This window comes from Arachis stenosperma, chromosome 6, assembly GCF_014773155.1.
Source record: "Arachis stenosperma cultivar V10309 chromosome 6, arast.V10309.gnm1.PFL2, whole genome shotgun sequence".
NCBI classification, from domain to species: Eukaryota; Viridiplantae; Streptophyta; class Magnoliopsida; order Fabales; family Fabaceae; genus Arachis; species Arachis stenosperma.
The window spans coordinates 143,217,777-143,227,238 of NC_080382.1; positions in this window are offsets into that span (position 1 = coordinate 143,217,777).

The window sequence follows — 9,462 nt, forward strand, 5'->3', positions numbered from 1 at the left end:
CTTCGTCTAAACGAAGTTGCCAATATCCAGATTTTGCATCGAGCGATGAAAACCAAGTTGCTCCTTTGATCTTTTCTAGAATGGAATCCTTTCTTGGGAGCTTATGAGCATCCCCTATGGTTGCTTCATTCATTTTTTTATAATTAATAACCATTCTTCGTTTTCCTCTTTTAATTTCGTTATTATTTTCAACATAAAATGCTGGGGCCGCATGAGGGCTTTTACTTAGTCTTATAATTCCTTTATCCAAAAGATCCTTACATTCAGATGAAAATTCTTCCTTATCTCTAGCTGAATAGGGAATTCTATTAGGAACATTTATTTCCCTTGTAGGAACTTTTAGTTTAATGCTTATTAATTCTTTGTTTGTATTTTTAATATCTAAAGGATTTTCAGCACAAACTTCATTTAAAAGTTCCTCTATTTTGATTTCAAGGTCATTTTTTGGAATTTTTATCTGGAAATATAGGTTCAAATAACATTCTTCTAAAATTGAAAATATTTTGAATTTTAAAATTTCGTTTATAGTAGTAGTTGGGATTTTTATTAATTTTGCCCTTTGATTTAAAGAGGAATCATATGGGGCTTTTAGAACTATATATGTTAATTCTTGGATAAAAGGGTGATATAGTTTTAGGAAATTATTTCCTATAATTAAATCTATTCCAGATTCTAATTTATATATAGATGGAATAATGAATCTATAGTTTTGAATGAAGATTTCAACCATTTCTGCTTTTAAATTAATTTTGTGTATAGATTTATCGGCTATTCTAATTCTTAGTGGATTTTCTAACTTTTTCCAGTTAAGTCTTATATTTGAACTTGCAAAACATTTTGTTGCCCCTGTGTCTATGAAGGCATTAATAAATTTTTCTGTAATTTTTACAGTAATAAACGTAGCGCTATTACTCAGTTCCTGAGTTTGTTTCTGAGTCTGTTTCTGAGACATATTCAAAAATATACTTTAGTTCATCATCAGATTCTTCTAGAGGTTCCATAAAACAAGTTTTTGCAACTTCCAATTGTTTAGTTAGGTCCTTTTTATCCTTCTTTTTTGGACATTCATTTGCATAATGTCCTTCTTCTTGACAATACCAACATTTACAGTTTTCTTTTTTATTTGGGCAATAATTCTTTTGTTTTTTGATACTTCTTTCCCTAAAATATCTCTTTTTTCTCCAATTTGGATAATATTTTCTTTTTCTAAAATGATATTTTCTTTTTCTTTGGATATTTTTATAAGGATGGTATTTCCGAATATTTTTATTAGAACCATATTTTTGAGGAATTTCCCCGTTATCTTGACAACAAATTCTAATTATATTATTAAATCTTTTTTGAGTAGCTTCTTGCATACAGCGTTCTTTAATTTCCTCTCTTATAGCAAATGTTGCTCCACCGAAGTTATTTTCAATTATTTTATTATTTATTTCTCTTATAAATCTTCCCATAATAATTTCATTAGCAGGATATGGAAGTTTTGTGATATACATGTTAAGATAATGATTTTTATCTTCTTCTTTTAATTTATAATAATATATTATATATTCACAAATATAAGATTCTATATAGCAAAGATCGAATATCTGAATATTGGCTAAATGATTTTTTGCCTCTAAATACTCTTTTTCAGAAATTTCTTTTCTATGATCTATAACATTTTTTCCAAAAAATTCTTTGTATAGAACCCTCATTATGTGTGCTATTTTATCATAAGCTGTTGTTTTTTCAGCTAATTCTTCTATTATTTTATTATCTATTGATAACATATAATTTCTTATAGTTCCTTTAGTGTGGAATCCTATGAAGTTCCAGATATCCATTTCAGATAATTCATTTAATTTTGGGTTTGTATAGGCTTCTAATAGGAAAGAGTTCATCCAATCTTCGAAAATTTCTTTTTCATTCTTTTTGCAATCTAGATCAAGCATTTTTTCTCCTTCTAGTTCTTGAATTTTAGGAATGTATTTAGATGGTATTTTAGTATATTTCGAATTTTTGCTTATAAAACCTTTTTTGAAAGCATAATTTTCAAAACCTGTTTCCCATTTAAATTGGGTTTGATTATTATTCTCAGATGTTCCAGCTTCATCCTTTACTTGTACTGGATGTACTGGTTCTTCATCACTTGAATAGTCTAAAACATATTCTTCTCTTTCAGAAAATTCTGGTTCTTCTTTAATCTGAAAACCTTGTTCCATAAGATTGTCTTCTTGAGCCATTTTTAATTGTTTAAAAAGCATTGTAACTTCTTCTAATTTTTCATCAATATTCATAATTTTAGAGGTGGTCTAATCTTTAGATTTGTTGTATTGATTTTATTTTGGACATCTTCTTTCTTAGGAATTTCTTTTTGGAAATGTTTATCAAGAATCTGTTCAATTTTATTTATTATATTAGGCTCTTCCTTTTCTTTATTTTTCTGAAATTTTAGAGAAACTAATATTTCTTCAAGCATATCTATTATGGAATTTAATTGTGGATTAAAAGTATGATGAAGATGTGGATAATTATCTCCTTGATAACATTTTTTAGAAACTCCATGTGAAATATAAGTTTTTTCGGGCTTTTGAAGTCCTTCAATAAAACTTATAGTAAAATAAAGATTTTGAGAAAAATCATTTTGTATTGATTTTAAGAATTCGGTGTCATTACAATTGATATTAGTTAAAATCATTAATTTTTGGTCTATTAATTTTGATAGATTAATTATTTCTTCTCTTAAATCCTCTAATTTACTTTTTTCCATTAGGTGACGCTTTTTTTTTTTTTTGAGAAAGACTACGCTTTTAAGTGTATCCTTAGCCACTACTAGCCACCATAGCCATAGTCACCAGAGAATTGGCCTATATATATATATATATATATATATTAATGATCTTAATTATTTAAAATTTTATATTTACTTTTTTATATATAATTTTGATGTAGAACATAAATAAAAAAATTATAATTTATTGATAGATAACAATATATAAAATTGATCTTTTTAAATAATTTTTAAAATATATAAGTTATAATTTATTAATATAGAATTATAAATTATGTATTTATGTTTCTATTATTTGAACCAGCTTGTGAGCTTTCAGTGAGTCGAGTTTGAGCTTAAGAAATATGCTCGATTATTAATGAGTCAAGCCGTGAGCCAAGCTCAATTTTTGTGAGCCAGTCTAGTTCGGCTCAGCTCGGCTCACTTCCAGCCCTATCCAATAGTATGGAATTACTCATTATTTTTTGTTGGTTATATGTTGGCTAAAATTTAATAAAATTGCTGACCCTAAACTTTTCCTTTAGTTTATTTGATTTACTACTAATCTACTATTATAGCTAAATCGGATCCAATTATTTTGATTTACATAGAGATATTATAACGAAAATTAATTTAGAATATCTATATAATTTTAAACCTCATTTAATTTATTAGTGTAAATTACCCATAAAAATATGTATAGATAGAAAAACAGATAGAAGACTAAAAAGAGTAAATTGTTACAATTCTAGTTTGGTCCTAAAAAAATTTATTTTTGGTTAAACAATTGTTTATGGAAAAAATGTAATTATTCTTTAGAGATTATTTTAATTCTAAAATGCATAATCTTTTTATAAGTGACAAACGATTTGTATTTAATAAATTCTTTTTGTTAAAATATTTTTAAAAAATATTTAGAAAATATTTAAAAAAAATTATTCAAAAAAAATCATTTACTGTAGAATTTAGAATTTTCTTTTTGGTACTAACAATGATTGAATTCTAAATTTTTAGGTTATACAAATTTTGATACTATATTAGAATTGTAATTGAATAAGTTTAATTCAACTCTAAAAACTAACTCATGACATAAGTATAACTTCATACTTATAAATAAGAAAAAATCTATGTAACCAATATTTTAACAAACTAACTAACTTTATAACAAAATATTAAAAAAATCTAAAATTATTAAAAAATAACATTTAAAACTTAATAAAAAATACCTAAAATCATAGAAAAGAATCATTCAAAATCTAATAGAGAACATCCAAAATCATTTTTAATAGTTTTCTTTCAAATACTTTTAATTGTACATTTTTAAAAAATATATTAAATCTCTAAAATTTAAACATATAAAATCTATATACACTTATATATATATATTTCATATTTATCTTATTATATTTATCTTACTAAATAGTTTTATTTATATATTATTATATTTAATATTTAGTTTAAAATATTTAATACATATTTCATTTAAATGTATCTTTGTTATTGTATCACATCCATATTTGCACATGTTTATATATATTCCAGACAATAATTTTTTGGAGTAAAAGGATGTATTACAAGTCCTGTGTCTCAAGGATAAAGTCCATACATAATTTATGACTGTGACAATTTTTTTAAGAATAAAATAAACAAAACTTTTAGATCTTAAAAAAATTTATTTAATTTTTTGGTACCTAAATACATTTTTTATGTATTTGATTTTAGAAAAAAAATTTATAAGTGTGAAATATTTTTTATTTTATAAACTAAATAAAAAATGTATTTAGGTACATAAAGTTAAAATAATTTATTTTAAAATTTTTATTTATCTTATTTCAAAAAAAAAATTTATACGTGTGAGACATCTCTCATCCTATAAATTAATTTTTTAGATTGTATTAAACTCACTTAATCTTAATTCTAATACTTTGTATTTGTTGTATTTTGTTGAATCGAAATCATTTCTAGAGTCATAAGAGATTCAAAATAGTAGTTTAACTTAACATAACATAAAAAATGTTGTTTGTAATACTTCGTCATTAGTAAAAACTTCGGCACTGATTTAATTATTAATTTATTATTATATAAACAAACCTATTAGCTAGCTAGTAAATTTAAAGAAAATTATTTAATAAATTAACAATTTAAAAAATATGAACTTAATGCGATTAAAATCTTTTATAAACCCTAGTTCTGGGATACTATTCACAACACTCTTTTTTGTGTGGTCATCAAATGGGGGTGTTCGCATTACGGTTTGGTTCAATTTTAAGGAAAAAAGTCATTCAATCCGAACGCTTAATTTATGTGCGGTGCAGTTTGAATTGGATGAATTTTTTATTGGAAATCCGATCCGATCCGATTCGATCCGATTACAAGCGGTTTAGATCGGTTTGAATTTACGGTTTTTTAAATAAAAAATTAAATACATATAATAAGTCTTAACATCAAATTTTAAATAACCAACAATGACATAACAAGTCTTAACAATATCTTAAAAAGTCAATGATAACATAACAATAGAAATAAAATTATAGATTAGTTAAAATAAATAAATAAATAATATTTTGAACATAAAATATTTATTAAATAATAATAATACATGAATAATAGAAAAATGTATAACAAATTGAACATGTTATAAGTATAATTGTAAATATAATAATAAAATAATAACATTATAACACATTGTGCAGTTTGAATTGGATTGGATTGGTTATGAAAAATAGATCCAAAATCCGATCCAATCCAGCGGTTTACAAAAAATAGAATCCAATCAAATCCGAATTAGTGCGATTTTAATCGGTTTTCAGTTTAAATTAAATTAAATGAACGGTTTAATTTAAATCGGTTTGGATTTGAACACTCCTATCATAAAATATATATATCACAATAAGCTGTAGGCTATTTTTAATTATAAATTATTATATTAATAAAAGTATATCTAACATATATATTATTATATAAGAACATAAGAGTTTCTAGCCATTGGCTGGGGTAAAACGGGTCCATTCCTACAGTATATATGACAAATTTAAACCTCTCTTTAATAGACCAAACAAGTCATAACATACCAAAAGCTTTAGAGGGTAGAACCTCATTTGGCTCTTCCAATTGCATTGAATCCGATGGAAGAGTACACAACCATCACAATGAGTAGTCTTAGTTTATTATTCTTAACCTACACAAATACATGCAAGTAGTTAATTATATATCTTATTATTTGGGTAATTAAATTAAACTAGCTTTCAAAGTTAGTAATTAGGTTTTTATAGCCTTTTTTGTTGTTTCTAAAAGTCCCCGTAATATGCAAAAAAAAAAAGTATTATTGATGTTTTCTAAGTTACAAAGATAAATTAAAGATTTATGTAGAAATTCAAATAAATTATATAAGGCATTACGAAAATATGTTATGGGTACACTAAAAATTAGCCATCACGTATTTGTATATAATAATTAAATATATATGTAATTTAATTTGTCTATAAAATTATTTTTACACATATACTTAGGGTTTAAAGTACTATAGCGAAATTTTTGGTGTTAAAAAGAAAAAAGGAAAAAGAAGTAAAAAAAAATGATAAATACAAGAGTAATAGGATTAAAGAAATGCTGTATAACTAATAAAATTTATTATTTTTACTCAACACCTGATTAATATTCTATACCCTAAATAGTAAATTTTAAACCCTAAATCTTATAATAATATAAAAATAAAGTATATTAGTTCCTAGTATTAATAAAAAAGTATTAGTTTCTTAACATTTCTTAAAAGATAATTGATTTAAGAAAATGAAATTAGTCACGTTGGTTGATGAAAAATATAAATTGATTTTTGTGAAATTTCTTTCTAACATGTAATCGCAAATTAATTTTAATACGACAGATACATATGGGATGAGTATTAGTAATGGTGGAAACTCAGTCGCAGTCAACTTTACGTGAAGTTGATAACTGAAAGTCGTTAGATGATTTGACTTATTTAACTAATTTTTATTTAACGGCTCTCAACTATCAACTTTTCGTAAAGTCGACTGCACCTGAATTTTCACCTTTAGTAATAGTGAGTGACGTTGATTTTTTTCACTCTATAAAAAGAAATCGCGGTTCACAATTTTTGAAGGGAGAAGTTTAGAATTGAAATCATTACTTACAATTTCATATTCAAAAAATGTGTGTATCTAGAAACCCTAATTAATTGTGGGAAGGAAGAAGGGAACGTGCTGATTACATAATGACATAATTAAATTTGGACAATCAAACTTTTATGTCTATGGTCTCCTTTTGGGACAATCTGTTAAACACTGAATCAATAAGACACTGACATCATAAGAAGAAAAGAAAATAAAAGACGAAGAACTAACTTGGAACACAAAAGTGGTGACAACCACTGTTCAAATGCACACAACACTTCTTCAACCTAAACACCCAATCCCCCAACTCGTAGAATTTTCAAACTAACATCATCTTTTACCCTAACCCTAGAAAACTTCTCTCTCTTTGCATCTTTTTTAAAAGAATTATTAATGACAAGAAGATAGGTTACTTAACAAGAATTATCATTACACTTGTGATGATATATATCGCTTTTTTTAAAAATTTAATCTGATAAAAAAAATACATAAATAATTATATCTATGATAATACTTAAAAATTGATTATAAGAAATTATATGTCATGCATAATTAGTTAATTATATATAGAGTTGTACTACACCATTAACAATTTTATAATAAATCAAATCAATTTGAGTTTATTAAATGATTAGTTCAATTATCCGTTTAAATAAATATCAAAAATTCAAAGTTTATTTTATACATGCAGCAATTCATCGATAGATGAAAAATACTTAAATAGAACTTAAATCTACAATAGATTAATCGTTAATTTGTCAGATTATAATAAATTTCATCATTTTTATGAGTATTAAACAACCTAATCATTCAATCTTAAAAATTTGTGAATGAAATTGAATTAAAAGGTATAAGGATGAGTTATGAGAATCACGTGAGATGAGAAAATCCAAGATATATATGATTCAAGGGTCAGAGATGATGAGAAGAAGATAAAACAAAGTTAGATATTATGAAATGACTGTCCCAACACTGGTTTGATGGCTACCACACCTAGAAAGACCACTTGAGCTGTGTTGTGTTTTATTTGTTTTGTGGCCCTCTCTGCTCACTGCCACTGCACCCCTGCATGCTTCTCTTCTCATGACATGCAAATATATATTGCTAATAACTTTTTTTCCCTTTTTAATTATAAATTATTCTACTAATTTATGTGTATATATGTATTGGGTATGATATTACACCAGTCCAATTTAAAATTAAAATGGTATTCAAAAATTTAAGTAGAGTAAACTATTAAAATAATACCCAAAAGTTTATATCGCTGATAAAAAAATCTAAAAGATGTTAACGGTGAATAAATTTTTGAAAGATTAAAAAATGTAAAAAAATAAATATTAAATATATATTTAAAATTATTAAAAAAATTTTATTTTTAAAATTTAGTAATTTTATGTAAGTGATTTTTTAAAAAGTTGTTTATATCGTGAATTATCATGTTTTTGAAAAATAAAAAATTTAAAGATTAAATTTTACTTTAAATTATTTTGAGCATCTTTTAAATATTTATTTAAATATTGTCACAAATTTTCAAATAAAATAGATAAGATGTTTGTTAAATATAATTTTTTTTTGTTATTTATAAAATATAATAAATATTAATTATTTTTATTACATTCTTAAATCATTCAAGAACTGTTTTATCATAAAATCTTATAGAAAATTTTTTGTCGATTTAGATATGAAATTGATAATTAATCTATTTAATTATATTAATTTCTAATATAATATACTTTTAAAAATATAATTAATGTAATTACTCAAAGACTATTTTAATGCACCCAGAGGATCTCATCAATCATTTTGGGTTTAACTCAATATTACAATCGTTCATATTTTTATACGATTTCTTATTGGATGGAATAAGTGTTGGATGACTATGTATGTGTATTGACGAATTTTTATTTCATCATTATCCAAGTCTTTTAAATAATAATACTTGCACATCTAATAATTTAATATTTATTTGAGACATATATATCTATAGAATTTAGAATAATAATCTAATTGATTATTATATTATAGATTGGATATAAAAAATTTTATAAACTAATTTTAATGCACGGATAAAGTTCTTCTCAACCGCCTCTCATGTTGCTCCCTCAATGGACACAGAAGCAGAACCTTCAATTCAACTCTCCTATAATCCTATTAATTAATATAAAATTTTTGTTTTAAAAAATAGACTTTTAATTATAGATAAAACACTTAATTTAACACCTTATATCATTTAATTAATTAAATATATAGAGGAAGGGTTTTGAGATGATTTATTTATGACATAATTTGATATTATTTGATTTTGTTGGAAATTCCATTTATGTGCATAAAAGTACTTGGAATATAAAGGTAGATATGAATGAATCTAAGAAATTATCCTTTCAGAAAATGTAGGTAGCTAGCTACCGTGTCTGAGCCCGTGATGAAATGTCAAAATCCAAGCTTGTATGTCATGTCACCATCACATTAGATTCTCTTTTCTTTCTTTCTTTCTTTCTTTCTTTCTTTCCTCTTTTTATTCTTTTTTCTTGTTCCTAAGGAGACACATGATAGCTCATACACAACTCACTTGGCGTCTGC